Source organism: Rattus norvegicus, chromosome X (genome assembly GCF_021556685.1).
Source record: "Rattus norvegicus strain SHRSP/BbbUtx chromosome X, alternate assembly SHRSP_T2T, whole genome shotgun sequence".
Taxonomy (NCBI): domain Eukaryota; kingdom Metazoa; phylum Chordata; class Mammalia; order Rodentia; family Muridae; genus Rattus; species Rattus norvegicus.
This window is the reverse complement of record NC_141554.1, coordinates 130,940,503-130,966,736: the sequence shown is the minus strand read 5'-3', so window position 1 is coordinate 130,966,736 and position 26,234 is coordinate 130,940,503. Positions and strand designations below refer to the sequence as shown.

General features: G+C 36.2%; 1 protein-coding gene across 2 annotated transcripts in view; it reads left to right on the top strand.

Moving 5' to 3' along the window:
* Positions 1 to 848: 848 nt before the first annotated feature.
* The window catches only part of Tenm1 (teneurin transmembrane protein 1), an 889,292-nt gene continuing 863,906 nt past the window's right edge, over positions 849 to 26,234 (top strand). Inside the window, exons 1-2 of one of the 2 annotated variants that reach the window (XM_087599322.1) lie at positions 849 to 1,558; positions 18,863 to 18,915. The gene's annotated coding sequence lies outside the window, so the exon portion shown is untranslated. 2 annotated transcript variants of the gene reach the window in all.

Below are 26,234 nucleotides of genomic sequence, written 5' to 3'. Positions count from 1 at the left end.
GCGCTGGGGTCATACCATCAATGGAAGGCAATTTGGAGTTGCTCTCTACACTCACACAAGAGAGCTTGTGTGTACCTTGCACACTGTTCACCTGCTTGGCTTTTCTGTAGCGCAAGGACGAGTAGAAAAATAGAAAGAGCACCCCCCCCCCCCCCACCGAGTTTATCCCCCTGAAAGTTACACTGGCAAGAGACTTATTCTTTCTTAAGTTGGTCCTGAAGCTTTACACATTGAAGCAGTGATGGAGAGTTTTAGCGCGTGTTTTCATGATTGCGACTGTGTGTGTGTGTGTGTGTGTGTGTGTGTGTGTGTGTGTGTGTGTGTGTGTGTGTACGCCCGCGCGCGTGCACGTGTATCTGCTTGTGCACATCATGAATGGGAAACGCTGTCCCGGGTTGATTCTGAGATTAACAAACACTCCTTCGAAGTCTGCATTTCACCTCATCCTCTGGAGGAAATAATGATAAATGATAAGTGCTGGTCATGTGAGATCAGAAGCCATCCTAGTGTGGTATGAAATCTAAATTTTGTTTGTCCATATTGCCTTTTGCTCTGGTACCCAGCTTTCTCCTGCCCTCTCTTCACCCTCAAACACTCCTGACCATTCTCAGTTCCACTTCCCTTCCTCTGCTCGTTACCTGCTCCTTCAGCCCTCCTCCTCCTCCTCCAGCTCCTCCCAGCTCAACCCCCACCTCCCGGGGCTCAGCTGCGGCTAAAACCTGGAGTCTTGGGGAAAAGAAAAAAGGAGGAAAAAAAAAAAAAAGCCTGGGCTGTGAAGCTGTCAAACCGGGCATGCTCAGTAGACAGGGCAGGTTTTTTGGTCTCGAGTAGCGGAGAAACATTTTTTGCACAACCGCGACCAGCCTTAGAGCGCGGCGGCGGCGGCCAGGGCAACATCAGCACAGCCATCAGCGGTGCAGACGCCCGGCACCAAGCCGCGCGGTGAGCTCCAGCTCAGCCTGGAGTTCACCTCCCAGTGCCCAGGAGGCTTGTCTTACCCCTTCTGATTTCTCTGTGTCTCTCTCCCTGTGTGTCTCTCTCTGTCTCTTTCAGTTTCTCTCTCTGTGTCTCTCTCTGTCCCTGTATCTCTGTCTCCTCTGAATCTCTCTCTGTCTCTCTCTCTCTGTCTCTCTCTCTGTCTCTCTCTCTGTCTCTCTCTCTGTCTCTGTCTCTCTCTCTCTCTCTCTCTCACACACACACACACACACACACACACACACACACTCACATATACACATTATCTTGAAGAAGAAGAAAACCAACCCCCAAGCAAACACCCTCCTGGCAGCGATCTTCCACTGGCACCACAGTAGCCAGGTTCGGTTCCTGCCCCCAAGCGACCGCGGGCAGAGAGCTCCGCCGCCGCCAGCTGGAGGAGAGCGATGCGGGGGCCCGAGCGGCAGCTCGAACAGTAATGTGGATTTACAGTCATTTCCCGCAGGAACCAGCAAAGACGCCCTAAGTCCACTGCACTTACAGCACCCGGCAGAGCTGAGTACCTGGCAAAGAGGCGGGGGACCGCACCTGAGGACACCACTGAAACTTGCGTCTGGACTAGGTAGGTCCGCTTCTTACTTCCTTCCCGCTTGATCCTGCCTGCCTTCCGCCCCAAGGACTCTGAGCGAACTTCCCCCCTAGGATGAGATAGAATGCATTTTCGGATTGTGACTTCTGATCTTGAAAAGCTGGTTGCGCCCGCTCTGGGACTCCTTGTGGAGGAAACAGAGCCTCTGCAACCTTTTCTATGGGTCTCCTTCTGCCCCAGGGATGTGGACCTCTCAGGAGAGATGGGAGATTGGCCTTGTTGTCAGTTTAGGCTTCCAGCCAGCACTAGGGACACTGTCCTTCGAAGGTTTCGTGGGTTTCCCAGGTGTCACTTTTGCCAACCAACTCCTTCAGTACTGTTAAGAGGGCTACTCGCCTCCGCTTTCGCGCAGACCAAGGCACTCTAACAAGTGGACCAAGATGCTCCGAGTCGCAGGTGGGGAGGCTGTACTCAAAAAACAAGGAGATGACCATCTCTTTCATTACTTCCACCTGGAGCGTCCACTAGGGTTCTGCCACTCGGGGTCACCTCTCTCTCTCTCTCTCTCTCTCTCTCTCTCTCTCTCTCTCTCTCTCTGAAAGAAGATGCCCGAGGGTTAGGACATACTGTATGTAGAACCTGTTTGCTTCTGAATTGCTATTCCACCCTCACTCAGGGAGTTCGAGTTCTAGGAGAACGCCAGGACCCTCACTGAGGCCCCACCCAATATGTTCTCCAATACCCCAAACTGTGTCAAAGGAAATAATCCTAACGGGGCACTGGGTGCTTCAGTAGCCGTCAGCGTTGGCTTTAACCAGGCGCTCATCTGTGCGGGATTCTGTGTTTCTGCGTTTCATCCTGAAAACGTGGTGTCTAGAATCCGGCACTAGCCAGTACATCTGCCCAGAGCCAAGCACCCGCTAGGCATGCCTGGGGAAATGTAACCTCAGCTTCTCCCATTCCGGGAACAGGCGGATTGCCAATTCAGTTTTAAGATGCTTTGCCTAGAGGTGTGGAAAGAGCCTTAGCGCTACTTGGTGAGCGGATGTGCTAGAAGCCAGTAGCCTATTTAAACATTTCAGCGAACGGGTGCAGCTGATTGTTTACAACTGCAGAGACAGCCGATCTCACTCCACTAGTGGATGTCCTCTCCACGTCTGTTTCACCACTGGGAGAATAGGGGCGGGGGCCAGAGCTGGCTTGCAGCTAGTACTTGCATTTGGCAGCATAGGGTTTTAGCAGATCTGCATCACTGCTGCTGGAGATATGCTAATATGGTTAAAAAAAAACTCTACTTGAGTACAAAGCAATTGGTCAGAATTTGTCTCGAACTTCACAGGTTTTCTGAGCACACTAACCTAGTCCTGTATTTATAGTGGTCCAAAGAAACAGGAAGAGAAGTTCCCTGTGTCACAGGAGAGAAATTAAATGTTATTTGAATGTAGGCACCAAAAGCAAAGGATGTGCCCCAGCGAACTTTAATAGGTATCCTTAGATAAGCATTTAATTGATCATATTTCCGGTAAGGATTACAGGCAGCTTCCTTGAATTGGAGATTGTTGTTTTATAATTATAATTAGCAAGCCCGGTACACTGTACTGTAAGCATCAATTGCTACTTTAGTCTGTTCAGTGAGGACATTGCAAATGTCTGCTCTATTGTACCTTTGGTTGGAAAAAACAAAACCCTATATACCTTCATCCTCTGAAATCTTGTGACCTGTAGCAGAAGGTACTGGAACCGTGTCAAGCAATAGCACAGCCTAAAAGGGGAAAGCTCATGTTTAATGAAAGGACTGTCCACTGCTTTAACTTCTGCTCAGTAATTATTCGGCACTTGTTTACTTGCTTATCCCTGCCCTGTATTCTATGTGTCTCCCAATGTGTGTGTATGAGAGGATGAATTTGCATAAGGCTTCGGGTGACTCTTACAAGTAGATACCAGAATAGCAAAATCCAAGTTCTGACATTTTTTTATCCAAATTTGTAAGACTTTGAAAATAATATGTTGAATAGCTTACTATTGCAAAGTTCTTAAAGGATAGTCAAAGGTTTTCAGGTATGCTAAAATAAGGTTGCAAACTTTTGATGCTAATCCAATAAAGCCATAAAATGCATTTGTAAAGTGGTTCAGGTATTTTCCAAAATGAGCCCATGCTCTAGATGTTAATTAAAACTTTACAGGTTGTTCATCATAACTTAAAAAAAACAGGTATTTCTACCAAACAACTCTATAAATGAATACTCAACGTAATACATTTAATAATGACAATAATAAAATTTGCTTTCTAGAACAATGACAGAAATTTAGGGAAAACACTTGGGATTACATGATAGGGTGTTTGCTATTACATCTAGGACTTGATTGTGGATTAAGAATATGCTAGCATTTGATAAATTATAGAGAGAGCTTAAAGGAAAACATTGTTTTATAGAATCATGGTGCTGTAATGATGGCTAACTGAACGTGCAAATATTCAAACACATTGGTGTACTAAAAATAAAAAGGTAAATCCTAGTGCATGGCATTATCTATTCCCTCAAGGCCCTACTTCAGAGTTTGGATGTCCTGAAGGTGTCCGTGTTTGAGTTTGGCTAGCATATGTGTAAGTAACATTGACCTGCTCCATCATACTTTCCCTGATCACTGTACCTTTCTCCAGCCTTTATACAGATTCTTGCTGAAACAGAACACTCTAGCTGTCACATTTATTCTGTATGATACTATTTTGAATGATCAAACTGAAAATTATTATTTGTTACGTTTGAGGTTAAGACAATGGGACTTTATTTTCTATGACGATTTTTCAAAACTTAGAAGTGGTGAGAAATTTTAGGGACAACTAACAACAACAAAAAAAATTGTTTTCCAGTCTGTATTGGAGATAGGCTTTCAGAATTCGTGTAATGTTTGCCTGAAGCCCGCTGTTCCTAAAAGTCTATCAGTTCCCGGTTTAAGTAAAGCTCTTAAGTCTTCAGTATACATTATGATTGATCATTCCCCTAAGGTTTTCAAAATTATGTTAATTTATTAGTTTTGAATATATTTACTGTTGGATGACTTGAAGTCACGATAACACTGGTATTTTGAGTACCTGATTCAAAGATATTCTTAATTGAAATATTTTTATCATATTATTCATACTTGTTACCTCCTTGCACCCCCCCCCACAGACACACATGCATGCTTGAAAAGATGTACGCAGACACACACCACACACACACACACACACACACACACACACACACACACACTTTCTTGGAAGGAATTTTCCAAAATTCCTTAGTTATTTCTATTCATTGTCTAATTTTATTTAAATTACATGTATACAATTTTAAATTTTCTGTGAATTTTAAACCCAAACATAATGACTTGTGAATATTTTACAAAGCTTCCTCCTCACCATTTGGAAAAAAGAACAGTTCTGAGTTGGGTTCTTAGCACAACTACAATTAGCAATTGCTGTATACTTGATAGCATATATCCATAACTTCAAATATGAATGCTATAATGGAAATTAGAAGAACTAAAATTTCAGAATTGTTCCACGTAATCAGTAACTGATTTCAATCACCTGCAGATTCTGCTGGTTAGATCGTTCTTTTTGAATGGAGGTTGGGCTTGTGTTTTCTTCCTTTAAGCAATTAAACACCCTTCTTCCCAGATATAATACTTAGCTATATAATACTAGCTATTGTTAATAAGATCAAATTAATGCATGAGTCCCCTGGCTTAAAGTTATTCATATTTTCTTTAGTTTCTTTTTCCTGATGATCCCTGTTAATGCAGAAGAAAGTAAATACTAAATAGCACCATGCGCAGTTAGATCAGCTGAATGCTGTAAAACCTCCAGAGCTTTTGATTACTGTGAGCAACCTTGATGGTTCAAGTACAGCTGTCTCCCCAGCATCACTGTTCCATTATGTAGCTTCTAGTATGTGTAGTAATATTGTAGTCTGCTACATGTGATGTGACATGATTAGCCAAGCCAAGGATACTGCTTACATTTAAACCTCATAGAAAACAGGAATGAATAGATTTAAATATAATGGCATGAACTGAAAATCACTGTCAAGCATACATGTTCATTTATACACTATTATGTCCACACATAGTTCAAGCAAACTAGGTTTATGTAGGGATAGCAAAAATTCCTGCTGATGAGGATCACTGATATGTGAAAAATAGTAACACTAATAAAAATGTAACACTATTAAATCTTATGCAACTTCAATGCTTATTTCGAGACCTGAAAGGATGATCTTGGATAATTTACAACTTTAAAAAATATTCTGAATTGTATTTCCTGCCCAAGCATCTACTTTTGGTAAACAATAGCATATGGTAAAATGTGCGTATATGCCAAATAGCCACTACCTCCTGGATGATGCTTTTAAAGTGATGTAATGATTCTGAAATATTGGGTTTTTCTCTCCTACCCTACTCTACCTGTAAGGATGAAGTTAACTAGAAGATCAACACATCAATATGTATTAAGAATCTGTTTTCAGATTAGTGGATCATTTTTTGTGAATGTGCTTCCCAGGAGCCTTCTTTTTTGTGTTTCGGAGGTCTGCAACATGATAAATATGCTTTCTGAGTATTGATGATTGTATATGTGTCTCTATGATTATACCTAGGTAAGACGCAAATGTATGCATGCAACAGCCAACTGTTTTGGGAGAATTCAGACTAACCTCTGGTTGGTAAAGAAGATGTTTCCCTCGGTGCCTGAGTGTTTCGGAACCATTTAACAGGATGATGACCATTGGTATCTTTGCAAGAAAAAGAAAACACTCAAAGCTCAAAAAAAATCTTTTCAGTCAAATATCTTTAACACCTTTGAATTTCTGTAAGATACATAATACACCATATGTCATTCTAGAGCCTTCTATGCATTATGTGAGATACTACTGGCATCCCCCAACTAAGACAAAACTAAAAGTGTACTGACTGGCCTTTTCAAGAACAGAGAAATTGCAACAACTTAACTTCATTCTGTGCTTCTTTTACATCACCCCCCACCCAGTGATTTCTCAGTTCAGAAATTAACTTACTGGGTTCGATATGTTAGCTTCTTTTGATTTTCTGTATTTCATTTCCCAACATTCCTTCTACTGCCATGGAAACTAGATGGGACAGACAGCTGAGAGTCACTCATTCAGTACAGGAGCCTCTTTTTTAATTTCATGTCACCCTATTGGTCCCTGAAAAGAACTGAAAAGGTTGGAACAACGAATTTGTCAGAAATAAATTATTAAGCAGAGCAAAACTTCTGCCAATTTTTCTTAAGATTTTACTTGTAAACCTCTTCTGTTTTTCTACTCAAGCAGTTCTTTCAAAGTAGTCACAGAAATAGAGGTTTGATTTGTACATTCTTGTTAGTATTTATGTAGTCTACAATGCATTTTTGTTCTAATAGAGCATTCACAGCTGTAAAATAGTTTGTAATAACTATTACATAGAAAATATGTTCTTTCAAATTATGAGTCTGTAGACTTTGCAGAACCCTACTTAGTGATCACAGCAAAACTAAATACAAGTGGTACTTGAATTTTCCAGTGCTATGGGTTATTTTCCCTTTTTAAATAGAAAAGCAATTCTGTTAAAATATCTATGCCCCACTTTTTTTTATTAGAGACCAAATGTATTTGAATGCATTTATTTGGGATTTGTGAAAGAGTTATTTTACTCATCACTATAAAGCATGCTGATTGTTTTAATTTTAATCAACTAAGTTGTCATTTGATAAGTAGTCAACAATGAGGAAATTGCCTTTTAATGTCTCTCATATTTTGTTCGAACATTTTTGTGGCTGATTACAATTTATGAAATTGAATTTTAGAATCACAGTCTCTAATATGAGCTGAACTGAAACTCATGCTGTCTTTGGCAATGCCAGCTATAGGTTCTGAGAATCTAATGGGTTTTCTTGTGAATTATTGTTGCAAACTTTTTTTTTATATTATGGCTAAGATAAAACAATTCTTTAGTGAGGATTTTTGTAACAAAAAAAGGCATATATATTTATCATATAAAGATTAGAAAGCCTTTTGTGTTTTAAATGAAGCTTTTTTAAAATATAAATATCCTTGACATAATTATGAATGATAGATAGGGTATTTGTTTAAATTTTTAGAAAAAAAATCATTTGTTTAGAGTTTTGTGTACAGAGAACAGTGGGGATATTAGTATCCTTGTGGCTGGATTTTGAAATGCATATATTTTGTTAGATGTTTTGTTGGTGTTTGTTATTCGAGCTATAGATATATAATTACAAAACCAAAGACTAGGGAACTCATCACTGCTGCCCATGCAGAGTACCTAATGCTTGAATCATCTCTGTCATATTGACTTCTTTTAAACATTATGCAAATACTTGACAGTTTAGAGGAATAAGGAAATAGTATATTAACTGCTTGGCTCAAACTATCTGATAAATCATGTTCCATTGTATAGCCAAATGCTCAGGTTTGAAGGAATTATAGCCTTCATTTCTCTTTTCAAAGTATAATATGCTTACTATTCAATTGTTTTCCTATTTGGACAAAATATATTATCAATATTGAGAGTTCTCATGCAGATAGCGTCCCTCTCAGAAGAATTCAAATATGGCTATATTAAAGAAACCCCATTTTCACTTTTTGAGAATTAGTTTAGTGTTTTTAGCTGCTTATATGAAGGAGGGTTTGTGTATTGGCCAAAATAAAAGTAAATGACTGTCCATTTGCATACTTCAAGAGAAAAATCTTATTACTGGCTAAGGTCAAAGAGAAAATTTCTCAGTTACATGGTTTTGCCTAATTGGTGGAGTCTAAGTAAGTCTATTACCTCTAATGTGTCTATCTGGTTTAGACACCTGTCAAAGAAAAGGTGCCAGATTAAATGGACAATTGGTTTATTAGATATCACCATTCCCGCATCCCAGCTGCATGTAGACACTTGAAAAATATTCTTCTATTGTTCAGCTAAAATAGAAAAAAAACTACAGATGGTCCATCTCAATAATCCAGATTTTTTTCAGGTACATTTAAAATTAAATGTCCTAAGAGATGATTAATTCAGGAAAGTTATTGATAATGAACTCATCTTATGCTACACATCCTTTGCACCCATGATGATGCCTTATTAAAGGTGTCTCAATCTTGCTAATTACCACCTGTGTTTAAATATAGAGGTGTATAAATACACTACAACTGCACAGTGGCTGGAAGCATTCTAAACCTGAAATTTTGGCTCTTTTCCTAGCCAACTTAGTTTCTATCAACAAAACGTTTCTGATCAACATTCTCAATTTATAGTCTGTGCATTATGCCCCTTACTTTTAATGCTAATGATTTTCTTTTCTAAAGCTGCTTTGCTTAATTGCGAACATTTGAGAGATATTGCTGTGTGATCTCCTGCTCTATCATGTATCTCCAAAAATTAAATATGTGTGTATGCCTGTGTGTGTGTGTGTGTGTGTGTGTGTGTGTGTGTGCTCATGACATTGCTTTCTCTGGGAAATATTTATTAAAAGTATACGTATATTTCACATCAATTTCTCAAGCACTGTATACAGACACATAATAATCTCCTGTGTTCTTTACTATATACTTTAAGGCAATATGAATCCGTGACTGAGCCTCCACTGTATCTGTAAAGCTTTAAGCAACATAGGACAATTTTGGTAGAATTGCCAGACAAGTCAAACAAGGAAAATTATTTTGAGAAGAGAGTTTCAATTTTACTAATGAGATCTAGTTACCTTTAAGAAAGAGAGCTATGCAATTGAGTAGGAGCTATAAAAACATACAAATACTCTGGGTTAAAATTCTTTTCTTTTTACATTTCTTTATGTTTATGTGTGTGCACATGTATTCATACACACATGCCATTTGTGAAGGTCAGAAGAAAAACAACGAAGTAAGAATTCTATCCTACTTGAACCTTGTGGGTACTGAACTCAGGCCATTGGACAGGATGGCACAAGCCTTCACCCCTGAGATGTCTTGCCAGCCCTGGACTTATTTATATTCTTTATTGAAGGCTTACGTTGAGTACACTTCAAAATATTTTATATTTTGTATTTCTGATGTTTAATATGATAAAATATCATCACTTAGGTGTGAGGCCATTTAAATTTGGATTGTATATTATTAACACAGGCGTGCTACTTCATTATTATTATTATTTGACTTATTCTCCTATTTGAGATTTAACAACTTATGGAAGTGAGATAATTTAAATGTTAACAGAATCCAGTAGAGTTAAATATTTTAATGGTTGACATATCGCAACTAGCGGGATTTTCACCATGTATGTTTTAATATGGAGTATGACATCGTTAAGCAACTGTATAAACTGTGAGAGCATACTTGTCCCACACATTCACTAATATACTTGGTGGACCTTGGCTGCTGAAGGTACAGAGCAATATAGTCAATACTTATGAAGAATTGAGGAATAATAGGTTTATATTTCCATGCATTCCCTCCAAAGGAATTTTAGGTGTCATGTGATAACCTCTTCTTTTACCCAAAGCTTCAATTTTACATAAATTTTGTCATCTATCAAAGAACACTCTTCATGAATAAAGCTTTTCATCTGATAATTTTTATACACTTGATAAACTTTTACAAATGCCTCTATTTAGCTCCCTATACAATTTTTTCAAAAGACTTACCTATTCTTGAAGACAAACATATAGGCCTAATATGATCATATAAGGAGCTCTCTAGGAGTAATAACTAGCATACTGTGGAAACTCAAACATGATAAAGCTTTATAAGAAATAGATTGCTTAAATTAATTCCTTTTTTAGACTTTAAAATTTATCAGTCTCTCTCTCTCTCTCTCTCTCTCTCTCTCTCTCTCTCTGTGTGTGTGTGTGTGTGTGTGTGTGTGTGTGAGAGAGAGAGAGAGAGAGAGAGAGAGAGAGAATGAAAGAATGTCAGATACTCTGGAACTGTTAAAAGTATTTTTGAACTGCCTCATATGGATGCTAATAACTAAAATTGGATTCTCTGGAAGAGCAATATATGTTCATAATGGCTAAGCCATTTTTCCTATATCCTTAAATTAATTCTTATTGAGGACTCGTGGATAAAAGTACATTCTATCTAGGTTTGAAGAACAGGATTAAACTTAATTTCTCATTTGGTATTCCTGCATGGGCCTAGTATACAGTGTTTAGTACTTATATACTAAGTATATAAGTGACTTTATCTGTGTGGAGAGTTATTCTAGAAAATAGCAATTGTCCTGATGGTTATTTAAAAAATAAACAGAAAAGTTGCTATATTTAAGCCAGAAATTATCTCTATTGTTGAATTACTGGTAGATTTTAAGATGACAGAGGGGTGACCAATTATCCTAATTTATTCTCTTATCATGATGAATAAAATGACCAAAAGCAAATCAGGAAGGAAAGGTTCTATTTTAGCTTACAGATTATATTAAACATTGAGGGAAGTCAGGGCAATAGCTAGAGGCAAGAACCAGGAGATAGGAAGAGAATCAAAAGCCATGGAAGAAGGCTTTTTAGTGGGTTGCACCCTGCAACATGCTTGTTTAGCCTTTTCATACAACCCAAGCTAGGTGCCACTCATAGTGGACTGGACCTTCTTATATCAATTAAATATCAAGAAAATGCCACATAGACATGGCCACAAGCTAATCTGATTAAAGAATTCCCTCAGTTGGAGTTGTCTCTTCCTAGGAGTGTGAATTTTTTTAAAGGATTTATTTATTATGTGTAAGAACACTGTAGCTGACTTCAGACACACCAGAAGAGGGCATGAGATCTCATTACAGATGTTTGTGAGCCACCATGTGGTTGCTGGGATATTTGAACTCAGGACCTCAGGAAGAGCAATCAGTGCTCTTAGTCACTGAGCCATCTCTCCAGCCCAGGAGTGCGAATTTTTAAAGGACAATTCCTGTATGGATGATAGGCTAAACTGGATTAAGAGTAAGATATGTGAAGAGATATGTAAAAATTTCTCAGGGTGTGGACCAAACTGTGACAATGACAATAAAAAGAAGAGAAATATATGGAACCCACTGTGACTCATTATGCAATATAAGGGCCACAAAAGAAAAAACTGAGTGGACAATGAGGTGAGGTTTGGACCTATTTAATATTCAATAGCACAAAGACATCCAGACACTTAGACTTCAGATGATTACATCATAGAACTGATTATCAGTTCTGAAGGTAGATATTTGGGTACAATCGGCAAACACAGTCATTAAACTTACAAGAATGAGTAATTAGAGTGTCCTACAGACTCTAGAGCAAATAAGGAGGAAAGCAAGTTCCACAGTTTCAAAAATATTGCACTAAGGATAGTAGACACACAAGAGGATGTGTGCCATGGGAAGTTATAATATAAGCCAAGAAGAAAACAAAATAATGAAATAAAATCTAAGTACACAGGATCTTGTACATGCCACTAGGAAATGGCATGAAAAATATAGTGCACGAAAGAAAACACAAATGCAATTTGGTGTTCTTTTTGAAAGTCAAATTTCAGTAACCAAAAGAAATTCGATTAAATATGTGTGAAATTTCAGTTGTAAACAGTGAATAACTTCTAATGACCGTCTGTATACAATATCATCAGTAGTGTGGAAGCGTGTATACACATGCCTGTATACTTAAAATATAGAAACAATATAAACAATACAGTGTGTATATATATAAATATATATGGAAATATTAATAAGATAGTACAATTGTGCAGGATTCAACTCTTAAGAGTCATTCCTGGGAGGTAAAACCTATAATCCAACCAGTTAACAACGGCTAACTCGGTTGATTCTACCTGCAGTGACTTTATATGAGTCATTTTCTCCCTGCCAATCATTAACGCCCTTCACCATGCCATGGTTTTTTAATTAGGACTAACTATTCCCAAAGATTCTTCTATTGATAGTTGCCCCTTTATGGTTTTCTATACCACAACCAGTATGATTTTTAAATTCCATTAAGATCTGTGCTTTTATCTCTTTTCTACCTGTTAGAGAACAATCAAACAGGACACATATAAAATGCAATTTAAATAGTTAAGAAAAATAGCAAGGCCTACAAGAGTCTTCATCATTTTTTATCACACTGTGTACTATATTTCCTACCTAACCTTGCTAAAAAACTTTTACTTAGACACTTTGCCTTCTGTTTGTTTCTGAAACATGCCATAAACTTTTTATCACCCAGGAACTTTTAGGCATGCATTTTCGTCTATTTGTTTGAAATAATTTTTCCAGATTCCCACGGGTCGAATTTCTCATTTCATTCATAGGTTTAAACTATTGTCTTTTCAGTATAAGTGTATTCTCTCCCCTTGCAGTGATTTGTGTTATTTTTCTTCATTTCCCTCTCCCATTTTCTGCCTCTATTTTCTCTCTTATGAGAATTGCTTGGTATCTTACTGTGGTTTTATTTGTTTATAATTTATCAACTCCTCTAGCACAGGGGCTCCATGAGGCCATGAGCTCCTTGCCTTTTGTTTACCACTATGTCCAACCATACAAGCTAGATTAGTGCCCTCAATGTATGCTTAAGAAATGCCAGTTTAATAAGAGATAATAAGAGCTGATGGAATGCTAATTGCTCCAGATTTGGCAGTTTTCTGCAAAATCATTCAGAATTTTGTACACGGTGGCTATGGTGGTAGATTATTGGTGGAGAATTTGTCTAGCATATGTAGGCCCTGTGTTCTACTCCTAGTACCACAAAATGATATTAATCATTTGTCCTAGTCACTTGACTTCTGAGAATTTGTTCTAATGTAAAAGAAAGTTCATTTGCAAAGTATTTTTAAAGATTTATTTATTTCATGTATTTGAGTACACTGTCGTTCTATTCAGACACATCAGAAGCGGGCATCAGTTCCAGTTACAGATGGTTTTGAGCCACCGTGTGGTTGCTGGGAATTGAATTCAGGACCTCTGGAAAAGCAGTCAGTGCTCTTCACTGCTGAGCCATCTTTCCAGCCCCACACAAAGTACTTATTTTTTTCAAAGAACATTTTTTTTTGTAATGGTAGAACACATGTTCAACAAGAGATTGCTGAACAATTTATGATATGTTGAGAAAATGTAATATTTTATGTGTACTAAAGATGATGCTTTCAAATATTTTATCTAAAAGGAAAATGTGTACATTATAATGCCAAATATTGGATAAGTGACTCTACGTGCCCCATATACATATAGGGAAAAAGATTGGAAATGCACGCATGAAAACAAAAAGACCAGTTTTGGGAGGAAGTAGATAGGAAATAGCTTTTATTTTTTCATTTTTCTTTCTTGTGCATTTAGATGTTCTATAATAGACTATATAACTTTCATTATCAGAGTATATGTACAAGAGAAAGAGTAAATATAATGTACAAAATAATTGCTGGTACATTGAAGGGAGATTTACACGGTAGATTAGAATAAACCATTCTCCTTGAGAGATGGAGCTATAACAGTGCTTTTCAACCTTCCTAATATTGTGACCTTTAGTCTAGTTCCTGATGTTGTGGTGACCCCCAACTATAAAATTATTCTGTTTCTACTTTATAACTGTATTTTGCTACTGTTGTGAATCATTGTGTAAACATCTGATATGCAGGATATTTGATATGTGACCCCTAAAGGGGGTTGAGAACCACTGAGGTAGAGATAAACAAATCAGGTAGAAATGTTCTATGGCTGTTTTGTTTGAAGACACCCACAGGCAAGGGGAATAAGTGAAAGCCACTAATGTAATTTAGTCTTCATTTACTAGAGAACCAGAGAGAGCTGAGTTTATCCTGTCAGTATTTGACCAGAATATTAGGGGACGATTAGGCAAGTTAAGGCTTCTTCATATAGCTGTGAAAAGCACTAGCAATTTGCTTCGTGTAAAACAGAAGTGATTACTCACTATATTTCTTCATGTCGTGTAGTAATAACAATTAAGTGAAGTTAGACTACAGATTACTTGGCGAGTCAGCCACAGTCACCTCTAATGGAAAAGAAGAAAAATAGCATTGACAACTTTTGGCAGGTCTCATCATTAGAAATGCCCATATTGCCAGAAAGAAAAGAAGCTGCATCCAGTAATGTAAACCTAAAAGTTCTTTAGGCCCTGAGGAAAAAGGGTGACAATCCAGAGTGGAGAGGCATTAATTGTCGAGGAGCACAGATCATTGTAATGGGGAAACTGTCTCTGTTATTAACACAATTATTTTCTACAAGGTCCTTGAGTAAAGGTTCCATTAGAAAAATTGCATCTGAGTTTTCAAAGCATGGGAAGCAATACGGAAAGATATAGTCATTAGTAAAATAAAGTATAGTGACTTATGTGCCAGCTAAGGGCCTTGTAGCTAGAAACCATGTTAATATAGCACCTACAGCTAAAATTTATTGGGAAATTGAACAATTAAATGACACTTTTCCTAAATTAGTAGAAGTTTTTCTTTTGGAATCCATTGAAGATAGCAATTCCATGTACACATGTGTACATTTTATATACTCATATTTTCAAAGTCTCATCTGCTTACCTTAAATTCACTAATTACCTCTCCATTTATGAATGGCAATTATATAGAGATATTAAGTACCTCCTTTGAAGACAGTAGAATATTATTCTTATTCTTATCCTTATTTTATTATTATTGCTTATTATTATATATTATTTATACAATTCTTATTATTTTTTATTCTTTTCATAGGATCAAAGGAGAGGTCATAGCAGTCTCTGAAGTCCGCACTAGATGCTCTCTCACTGAGCTATCTAGATTTGGATTTATGACTTGGCTTTCAAGATGTATCCCATAAGTCAGTTCTGTGGGCTGTCTTTCTAATGTTTATGGCTTCTGCTATTTTGCATCTGGTATATATTATTTGCCTCATTCCAGTGCCAATACTCTCAAGCATTCTAACTTCTGTTTGGTAAATGTTGGTTAGCCCACATAAAGTCATTGCACAATTTCTTCCTTTTGGAAATGAACGCCTGGGTGAGAGAGAGATTTGTATAAGGAAGGGAAGTAGAACATGTTGGCAACTCGTAAGTAATGGCATGTAACCTGGGGTATCTGACATAGATCAACCTATACACTGGCCTTCCATAATCTTAAATGGGGCGATTCGCTGCTAAATGCTGAAGCAGGAAAGCGATTCTGAAGTGAGGAGAAAAGAGCTATATCTTTTTAAAGCCAGTTTTCTTCTCATTTCTCTATGTACCTCACCAAGCCAAAGTACTACATATAGGAGAGTTTATTTTTTTCAAGTACTTTTTTTTCTTTTTGCTAGCTTCCTTGGAGAATCAGCCTTATGGGTATAAAGCCAATTTCTACAGACTTACTCTGGTGTGTGCAGCAGAAGAGACGGAAATAATTTTTGTAGTCTAGATGTCAGTACAGTATCTTCCCTTATTCTAACTTTGCATTATTATGGAGCCACCTCAACACTTGAGCAGAACCATGCCTTTTTTGAGCAGTATTAACAGTGATCAAAATGCACCTAGAGCAATGAGATTGCTGCTAATCAAAAACACCACTTCAGTTTACTATGACTGATTTATACATAGTATATTGGGCATGGAAATCATTAGTAATAATATCATACTCCATTATCACTACAAGGTCATCTTAGTGATTTTTTTCCCCAAAGATGACAATGATGTTATTGGCCAACAGTCTTTACAGATGTATTTAAATATTGTCTTTTATCTTGATATACTCCTAGCATTTTTGAAAGATTTGATCTCATTTTTGAGAATTTCCAAATATAAAAGTGGTAGATTTGGGGATTAGTTGATTGATAAATTGGTGCCACAAGATTAATTAAATGTCAATCATAAAATATCAAAATGTTAAAGTTTAAAGTTGACATTTTCTTTTCCTTCTGCTTTGATTTACAATACTATCTTTTCTACAAAATTTTTAAGGAATTAAAATACAACTATTAATACAAGATTATGTATACATTCATTACAAATGTTAGATCATAGAAATACACACAAAAGAGAATCATGTATTTTAAATATATTTTCTATAGTGTTGCATTAAAAATTATTTTGATTTTTATATAATATTTTGATAATAGTTTCTAAGTTAATAAAAATACACACACACACACACACACACACACACATATAGAGAGAGAGAGAGAAAGAGAGAGAGAGAGAGAGAGAGAAAGCAGAAAAAAGCCCCAAAAAGATCTAACACGCTTTTTCAAATGGCCCAGCTACTTCAGACTGCAGCAGCAAAGAGCCATCATCTTTAAGCAGCTCAGAGTACTTCCTGCCATTAACTAGTTCCTATCCCAGGCCCTGGACAGGCAAACAGCTACTCGGCTGATTGAGCTCACCCACAAGTACAAGCCAGAGACAAAGCAAGAGAGGAAGCAGAAGCTACTGACACATGCTGAGAAAGCTGCTAGCAAAGAGGACATCGCAACTAAGAATGACCTGTCCTCCTAGCAGGAATCAATAGAGTCACCACCTTGTGATTGCCCAAGATGTAGATCCCATTGAGCTGGTGGTTTTCTTACCTGCTCTGTGTCGAAAGATGGGGGTGCCCTACCGCATTATCAAGGGAAAGGCCAGGCTGGGGGCACCTGGTCCACAGGAAGACATGCACCACTGTTGCCTTCACACAGGCTAATCCAGAAGACAAGGGTTCTCTGGCTAAGCTGATGGAGGCTATTAGGACCAATTATAGTGATAGATATGACGAGATCCGCTGCCATTGGGGAGGCAGCGATCTGGGTCCTTAGGGACCAGATCTGTGGCTCACATTACCAAGCTGGAAAAGGCAAAGGCTGAAGGACTCGCCACTAAACTGGGTTAAATGTACACTAAGTTTTCTGTATATAAATATAATTACAAAATTATCTTCCAAAAGGAAAAAAACCTGAAAATAATAAAAAAAAATAAAGAAAATTCAATAGTTCCTCTCATCCCCAACTCAAGAACATTATTTAGAAGCATAGGTAAAACTTAGATGGAGAAATAGTTGGCATGTCTAGTCCCTGTACCATGCTGTGGTCTACTTAGTAACCCATCTTGTAATTAGGACTTGATTTACTTAAATAAAATATAGTTATGAGATTTTAGGTACTTTTGATATCATACAAATTATATAAAATTCTTTATATATATCTCGTATTGTTTCTTTATACATGTATGTATATAAAGATCAAATAAAGTGCATATTTTAAAGAATTAACACTTATTGACAAGTTGCTTTACAAAAATGTATCCATTTACATTGCTTATGGAGGAGTTGTAAAGTTCATATGTTAACCATCATTGGATTACATACTGAATATATTATGTCACAGCACAATATGCATCTTTCGAGTAAAGCATACTAGTGTGGCTCGTTTGATGGTAGCAAACCTTTTGTCCGAGTGATAAGCATGATAGGTGTTAAAAATATTTTACCTTCATTTTTATAAGTGCTATATAAAGAGCATGTAAGTCATTGGATCAAAGAATGAAGCAAAAAGGAAGCCATGTACCCTGATGCTGGCTCTGCCATGTACTGTATATATGATTCAGTGGAGTAATGTTAGCTATTGAAGCTCTCTAAACCCTGGTTTTCCAAACTTAAACAGTTATTGGGAGAAATACATGAAGTCTGCATATGAAGGCTTTCAGTAAGTACAAGTAAATATACTCCAAGCAAGTATGGTTAGTATAAACTTCATGTTGTTAGTGACATTGTGGTATCATATCATCTCAAAATGTTGAATGTAAATTAAATGAGATTGTATGGGGGGTAGACATAAACCGTACTGTTCTAGGTATAGTCTCTGAAATTAAAGTCTTCATCCTAGAATGTGACTCAATGGCAGAGTGCTTGCCTACATGCCTAAGAAGAAAAGTCCCATACCATGCACAACCAAACAATAAAAACAAAACCCCTTCTATTAGCAGTGTAGTTAAGATAATGACAATTTGAAGTAGACCTTTAAACAAGAAATGCACTTCACTTGTGAATTATAAAATAAGTTACAGTGTATATGTAGTCCCATTATATACAGTGTATATATACAGTGTATATATAATCCCTCTCAGCATATATATATATATATATATATATATATTAGTATATTTTTTCAAATTTGGGAGATTTCTGTTTTTTTCTATACTTCTATATTTATGTAGTTTTAAAAGAACCAAGACTTACCAACTTACTTCAAATTCAGATCATCCTTGCATTGTTGTCATTTGAAATGAAAATTAGTATTTGATTAATTAATAAAATTATTATTTTATTAATGAGATATATATATCCCTCCCCTCATGGAATTACTACATTGTACCTGTTTTTTTACCTGTATGAAATATAATTTGGTCTAATTTGTTTACAGGAATTACAAGTGTGACTTTTGTTCTGCTTAACTTCTCATCTGGATCTAACAAGGTATGTTCAATCTATGCTGAATTGTTTGATATAAATAGTACATATTATTGAGTTTATTTTAGCTAAAATGCACTTTGAAATCTATTTATCTATTTTATATGTAAATATGTTTATATACTCCATTATCATGAAGGAGTATTTGCAAAACCAAATGTTCAGACTGTCTGACAAGTTTGAATTAATAATTGTGTGACATTTTCTATACATAGAAACTAACCCTAGGAATTTCATAACTATGGTGACCCTCTACAGAATGAGTGGGAATAGCAGTTGCCAATAAGGAAATTTGCAAAATTATTTAATATTCTCATGGACTATAATAAATATGACACTTTTCACTATCAATGGAACAAACATTTCTTTTCAGAAGATTCAGAACAAAATTTGCATCCTTGCATGAAATGCATGTTATAATTATGTCATAAAAGGTGACAAGTGAAATATCTAAATATGAATATTTGAATATTGACTAAGCTATTCCATTAATTTGTCTGACCATCCATTTTTCTTCATTTCATCTATCCATCTATCTAACCATATGTCTGTCCAATGAACATTCACTAAGCAACCATCAAAAATCATTGTACCCTTTCTCCTGATAAATAACTAATATGGCTATAATTCAATTAGCGTATTGATTAAGTGCTTTGAGAATCAGTCCTCTAGTGCAATATATAAGAAAATTTGGCAAGATTTGTAACTTACAGTTCTTAATTTCATTAAAACATTAGTCATTATTCAGTTCTTAGTAACTAGGGGATAAATAATATTGCTCTTCTTAAACTGTGGTCCCTATCTGTGATTGTGCTATACACCATTAATCAAATACTAATTTTCATTCCAAATGGCAACAATGCAAGGTTGATTTGAATTTGAAGTAAGTTAGTAAGTCTTGGTACTTTTAAAACTACATAAACATAGAAATATAGAAAAAAGCCCAGAAATCTCCCAAATTTGAAAAATATACTAAATATAAAAATATTGTATTAAATATATCTTAATTAGAGTTTAACTAGTTATAATTATTCTGTAACATGATCTTAAAATATGTTGACCAATTGTTACCATATAAAACATGACTTCACTTACCATTCATCTAGATGTACTATCTTTAGGAGAATAATAATATGACAAAGCTTAGATAATTACACAACAAAAATTATGATCAGATAATCAAATGACAAAATTAAAAGAAAATTTCCTTAGAGAAGAATTCAAGATTTTCTCATATTATGTCATTTGTAGATTTGAAAGATGTCTGTGTGCCCATTGGATGATATTAACATATCTTTCATACTAAGAAAGCTTTATAGCTCATGTAAATTAAGGTGAAACATCCCTGACAAATTTTAAAGATCCACACTTACAAAAATTATTGGCATTGATTAGATATTTCAGAGAGCATCTAGGTTTCCTTCTTTGGCAAGAAAGCATTCCATGGCAGAAAACCTGAACTCTACTCCTAGTCTTTTATTAACAATACATTTATACTTGGGTTATTTCTCTTTAGTTTCTTCATCTGTGCTAAAACATTGCGATTAATTATAATTGTTCCCAGTTCAAAAATCCTATAGTTCAACATTGAGAGGTAGTTGTTGGGGCTAGAGAAATGGATACCTTGATAAGATTCTTGTAGCTTAATCATGAGGCCCTGGGGTTGATCTCCTGAACCCACTTCCCAAAAGCAAGGTAGACTGTATTCCTTTGGAACATACCTGGAGCTCGCACATAGATTCTCACTGAATGAGTAAGATCTAAATAGGTTCAGTGAATGACATCATCTGAAAAAGAAAGGTTGAAAGTGATGGGGGAAGTGTGGTGGTTTGAATGAGCAGTGGTAAATATATTGTCATATATTTGAATGTTTGATTCCTACTTGGTAGACCTGTTTTATGGAGGAATGTTACCAGGAGTGGGCTTTGAGGTTTTAGAGGATCATTCTATTCTCAGTTAGCTCTGTCTTTCCCAAACTCATTCTTGTCTGCCTGCCTGCTGCCATGATCCCTGCCTTGCTGATCAAGGAATCAAGGACTCACCCTTGGAAACCACGAGTCCTTCCAATAAATGCTTTGTTCTATAAGTAAGTTGCTGTGATCATAAGTTTTGTCACAGCAATAAAAAACAGTCACTAAGACAGGAAGACAGCTAATCTTGACCTCTGGTCTTCACAAGCACAGGCACATACAAGCACATGTACCTACAAATACATCCCCTTAACATGCACACACACGTACACACACACACACACGTACACACACACACACACACACACACACACACACACACACACACACACCAGCATACTTTCCAGGTATGTGTATAAGTCAAGATTTGTTATTAAATTGGAAAATATATACACAAATCAGCTGTCCAAAAATTTTCTGTTAAGTGGCTCAAATGAATTGGTAATACTGATTTCTCTTTGAAAGAAAGCAGCTGTGTGATCTTAGACGACTAGCACTCACTTCCCCCACCCAAAAGCAATACTTGTACTGGCATTACAGCAATTAGACTGAAGTCTAAGTTTAACTAGTAGTTTCAAATGATTTTTTTCCTTAGTAAAATAGTTTAACTGTGATTTCCATGCTGATTCTTTCTGTGTCTCTTAGAGTTTAGCAAGCTCTATGTTTCTTCCCTTTTGCTTAGGTGGTCATTCAAGGTCAAGCATCTCTCTATACCTTGAAAGCAGCCAAGTGCATAACCCGATGACTTCAAACTCCAATGCTTTCAATCTGGCACCTTTCATGAGCTTGTGTTCATATTAAAGCATTCAAAATATATTCTCCTTCATCTACATATCACAGCAATAACATCCTGGGCAGGACAGTGCCTGGGAGCAAATAACCACTTGGAGTTAATGATCTGAGGGGCAGCTGAAGGACCATTGACTCTTCCTAGTCTTCCTTCTTCCCAATAAAATGTCTATTCCTGATGTGCCAAGCTTTCAATAATTTTCCATCACACATCAGTTTAAGTAGTGGCTATAAATAATAGTATTTAATACATAATAATGAGATGTGGCAATGCAATAAAATACCAACAATTCAAGTGCTGTATAGAGATGGCAATTCTGATCAAAGCCAAAAAGAAGCAGTAAATGAAGTTCACAAATCGTAATATTTTAGAAGTGACTTTCATCTTGTTGATTTGAAATGAGATAAAAGTAAAAATTCATGTGGCATAAGGAAATAGTTCACTTTCTTTTGTTCCATGTTCCACTGATGAATGATTCAATTTAAAATAATTTTATAATGCCTATGACGTCTCCTTTAAATGGATTTTAAGTAGTATAAGTTCATTTTCCCTATTTAGAATTAGATTCATGTCTTTGAAATATGTATGGTTGTGGACCAAGTAACACATACAAGTACACAATGGTTCTTTCCCAAACGATCTTTCACTTGTTTTATTTATTACGGTGACACCCATTAAGTTTCCACAATGGGGCATGGTGCTAAGTTCTAGTGAAATAAGAATTAGTAAGGGGCAGGTTCTATAGGCAGCAGCACATGGGATGTAGTTGAGGGCTAAAATACATACATCTATATACAAGTAATCAGTGTTGTTAATATGTGTTATATAAATGCGTTTGTTTTGGACATTATTCTTCCAAGTGAAAAGGAGTCATATATCAAATTCCTATTTGGTAAAGCAGTAATATATATGACCACAAATAGCTCCATATTCAAAAACTTTCAGAAATCACAGCTTATGAGAGGCAGAATTCCCTGCACAAGCTCACCGTCTTCTAATCTGTAGAATTTGTGACAATGCCATGCCATATGTCAGAAAGAATTAGGAGTGCATATAGAATTAAAGGTGCTAATCAGATGGCCTTAAATTACAGAGGGTTATCTATATAGAATCAATGTAATTACAAGGCCCTTAAAAGTAGAAGAAGGTGACAGAATAGAGCTGGAGAAAGCATGAGAATAACCTGACATGGCATTGGCAGCTTTCAGATAGAGGGAAGGACCTAGGAATATGGGCAACCTCTGGGTGCTAAAACAGGGAAGAATTCACAGTACACATACCCTGGTGCCTCAGTAGAAAAATTCACCCTGCTGTCATCCTAATTTTATTCTACCAAGAACCATTTGACTCTTCTGACTGATTGGACTCTAAGAGAATTCTGGGTTATTTCATATCCTAAATTCTCACTAATTTATTAGACAACAGTGAAGTTCTTAAGAAAACTTGCCTCTAGTTGTAATCCAGTTGTAACTAGTAATAGATATAGTTCATGTTACTTGTGAGGTATCTCATCCAGTGATCATCCCCAAGCCCTAATCCCACCCCACATATCCTTCAGGAACATTCCTTCAGAGAAGGAATTTGTTAGGCCATTGGAAACCCATTCTCATTCTCAGGGAGAATTTGACCTTTTCCATCCCTTCTATAAGTCATTTGATAACATTCTTCCCATTATGTTATCCCACAATCCTCTCCTTTCGTGTTTAGGGTACAAGGAGTATGTTTCGATGAGTCTTTTTTTTTTTTTTTAAACTGTTTTTGGGGAAACTTACATCAATGAAAAGAATGAAGACACTATATTCCTAATATTTCTGTAGCATAGTTTCTAAGAAAACAATGAAGAATAGAACATTGTTTAGAACATAGTTTAGAACATAGAACATAGTCTTATGTTTTGGGGTTACTTCTTAAAAGTGCTCAGAAATGTGGTTGTAGCCTAGGATCATACCTCTCCTTCCTGAACTCTGTCTTGCTCCTCCTCCTTTCTCTTCTAACTCCCTATTTCTAAAAATGCTGGTAGTTTAAGTGTGTCAACTTAAATGCCATACTGTTTAGGGTATCTATTTTTATGCCATACCTTCCTAAACATACTAACTAGACTTGCATCATCCACGAGACAAAAGAAGAAAAAACTGTTACAGACAGGAATGCAGTGCTCCATTGCAAAATAACAGAGGGACAGACATCATCAATGGTTCTCAGTGTACTTTACAGTTAATTGGAAGGCTTGTTAAAACAAGAATTTCTGATTCATACATCTGAGTTTCAGCTTAACTTGGTCTGGATGGTGGCTAAGATTTTCTATTTCTAATATGTTCTCAGGGGATACGGACGGCACAGGGCCATGGGATGTACTTTGAAGATCATGGGTTCTTAAAGGTGCTAACTGTATGGAACTGACCAGGATAGATAACTTAATAGATGTAAGCTTTAAAAGAAAGGCCTGGACAACTAAGTAGACGATGCTTCTTTCCAATCTTACTAACAAGGAGTTTGATAGGCAGAACTTAAAGGAAAACATTTTTATCCCTGTCAAGGAAGGAACAGCTAAAACCTTTAAACAGGGTTTATGGTTCAGGTTGTGTTCTACTGTCCCAGACAATTTGAGCTTATACATTCTACCATCTTCTTCTGCTCCCACTTAACTTTTATTTACATGCATTTGGTCTGAACCAAAGGAAAGATGGGAGATTTCGGATTTGGTGACTATGAGGGGGAGAGTGGCCATTATTTCATATCTGTTGCATTTGGAGAACCTGTGAAACATTTAAGTGAGAGAACCTGAAAAGAAAAATTAAAATAACATGTATCAGTTTGCTCATTAACTTCTTATGCAAATTTGAAGCGAAAGTTCTACTAGTTACGTCACTATGTAGAGTTGCTATTTTATCTGGTTTTCTGAATTCTTTGTTATACATGGCACACATAAATACACATATATTACTAACAAGTGATTGTTCTGTAAGTATAGTTCATTAATAGTGTGTGTGTGTGTGTGTGTGTGTGTGTGTGTGTGTGTGTCTGTGTGTGTGTATACAGATCTAGTACAATTTTGTTTTACTGACTTTCTGTACATTTACAGTTCAACTTATAAACTTAAGATTGTCCTAGTGGTAAATTTGTCATAACTGACAATCATCTTTAATAGTGTAGAGATCAGTGAATTCAAAGTATGTTTACTCTTAATTTCTCCCTAAACACTCCTATGACCTAGCTTTCTTTAAATTACTGTTTTACAAAAAATAAAAAATCAAGGAATAACAAGATATTAATGTTGATAAGGGTAGAGTGATGATGCTGTTTTAGCCTTTTCTTTTTCTATTGTGACCTATTTCAGTAATGGTCAGATTTTTCACAACCTACAGATTTTTCACAAACCTTCAAGGTTGAAGGTAGTATGAGAAAAAACTCTCTTTAAACAGGGTAGAACGCCTAAATGTTAAGCAAAATGTTTAAATGGATAAAACAGATGTTGCTGCAAAGGGGTGCAGCTTTATTATTGTAACGTTGATTATACATGCATTATTACCTTGAATATATATGTATGAACATGTGTATGTTTATATTCTATATGCTTCAACTCACTTACTTTTGTAGTTCCATGAAGCCCTAGAATCTTATCAATGTGAAAGGCAAAAATATTATATGATATATAATTACAACACTTCTTTACTGAAACTTCAATGAAAAAGATAGAATGAACTATGCCATTTATTCTTCGAAGATTCATCGCATACTTGTAATCTGTAGATAGGTTAGAGACTCATTTACTGCCAATTGCAAGGTCCATAATTAACCTAATTTGTAGATTGAATATAGTTCCTTGTAACATTTAGCTATAATGAACATATTTCTCAGTTGGTACTTGTCCATCTAGCCCAGAAAAATAGTAGAAAAAAATGGAAAAGCAACTAGAAGAGTGAATACAAAACCTAGGGGTTTGGTAAATGCCTATAGAGAAACCATGATCTGAAAGGTATGTATGTTTATAAACAGGATGTTTCAGTAACAGGGTGGTACTTGATGGAGATGAAGCTTATGGTTTCTGAGCAGATATTATTTCATCTGACAGATGAGTGGAACAATATGCATTTTCAGTGAGCCAGACTGTTTCATAGTTCTTCCTCTTTCCATAATTAACCTGAAACCACTCTTTCACCATCCTAAAGCACTTCCAAGAAATATTAAGAATGTAAATATTTTTCCTATAAAAAGAAATAGAAGTAATGATAAAAATTGTAGAATAAGAACAAAAGGAAAATATAATCCTGTAATGTGTGACATATAAACTGCAGAAGTAACCATTTTCTGTAGAATAGGTATTAAACTAATGACCTTCAAATAGCATCTTGTTCTCACTAGGGATCTGACAGATATCAGTTGATACAATATAACTTAGATCATTCAATGATGTTTTATGAAAATGTACCAGCTACCTATTTTTGTCCCATATTCATTCACATATCTGCATATGTATTTGAATTCTTGGATGCATTTTAAAGAATCCAGCTGACTAGATCTTCCTTGGAATAAAAATGATACCAACTGTATCATTCAGTCTTTTC